Here is a 973-nt window from a genome sequence, read left to right on the forward strand (position 1 = left end):
GTCTGGCCTAGATCGATTGGCAAACGTTTATTTCCTGGTTGGTAGACGCTTGTCTGAAGTTTGAAATCATTGGAGTTCAATCACTAACGTTTGGTAATGACGTATGTTAACCACGGGGGAAACAACGATAACGATAGGCTTGCAACTTAAACGTAATCTCGCTCAGGAACACCCTCTGTTCCCTGGTTGGTTCGGAGACAAGTTGCCGAAGTAAATGAAGTGAACAAGAGTTATTCCAGACGGAGTACTATAGGGAAATGTAAATGAGCGGAAGTACGTAAGCAGGCGGAGGCCAGGCTATACATCTATGCCCATGTTATGCCAACGTATTTAATTCCCCTGGATATAGGCTACAGTAGATAGAGGCTTATGGACATGTGCTGTTGTTGGTGTGCAGTCTATCCCTTTACTCACAAAAGCCTACATGTTTTGTTTTTTCGTAAAACAAAAATACATTCAATGTTCAAATATTACCTGATGAATAATGCAAATTACTGATTGGTTTTAAATAATTTCACTTGCACATGCACTCAGTTTCTTTCAGATCGCAATGTCTTTCTTCCATCTGTGAGGTTGCAATGGTTAGGCCTACATTATCCCAACTACAGTGAGGTGCGCGATCTCCGTCTGGAAGCCTATTATTTGTTCTCGCTTGTTTTCACACTAATAATCAAGAAGAAGGATCTATATGCTCCAAAGAAAAAACAAATTGAACACTAATCAATGAGCAGCTCAAAATATTTAACCTAGGTCCACTTTCAGACTCGTTGTTAATGGCTGCATTTTGCCTTAGAAAGGGCCGTGCTCCATTAGCGGCTTTTAGTTTTATCCACTTTAACCATCAGCGACACATTGGAAATATGCTAACTTAAACAATTGGTGAACAAGTAATAACTTTCCAACACAACATCAAACTATTAAGTCTAGGTGAATTTACAATCGCACTCAGTGGAATATTTTTAGTTTCGCAAAA

The sequence above is a fragment of the Alosa pseudoharengus genome, unplaced genomic scaffold (genome assembly GCF_046254945.1).
Source record: "Alosa pseudoharengus isolate Yale_2024_CS ecotype anadromous, Long Island Sound unplaced genomic scaffold, YU_APseudo_1.1 YU_APseudo_1.1_scf_20, whole genome shotgun sequence".
NCBI classification, from domain to species: Eukaryota; Metazoa; Chordata; class Actinopteri; order Clupeiformes; family Clupeidae; genus Alosa; species Alosa pseudoharengus.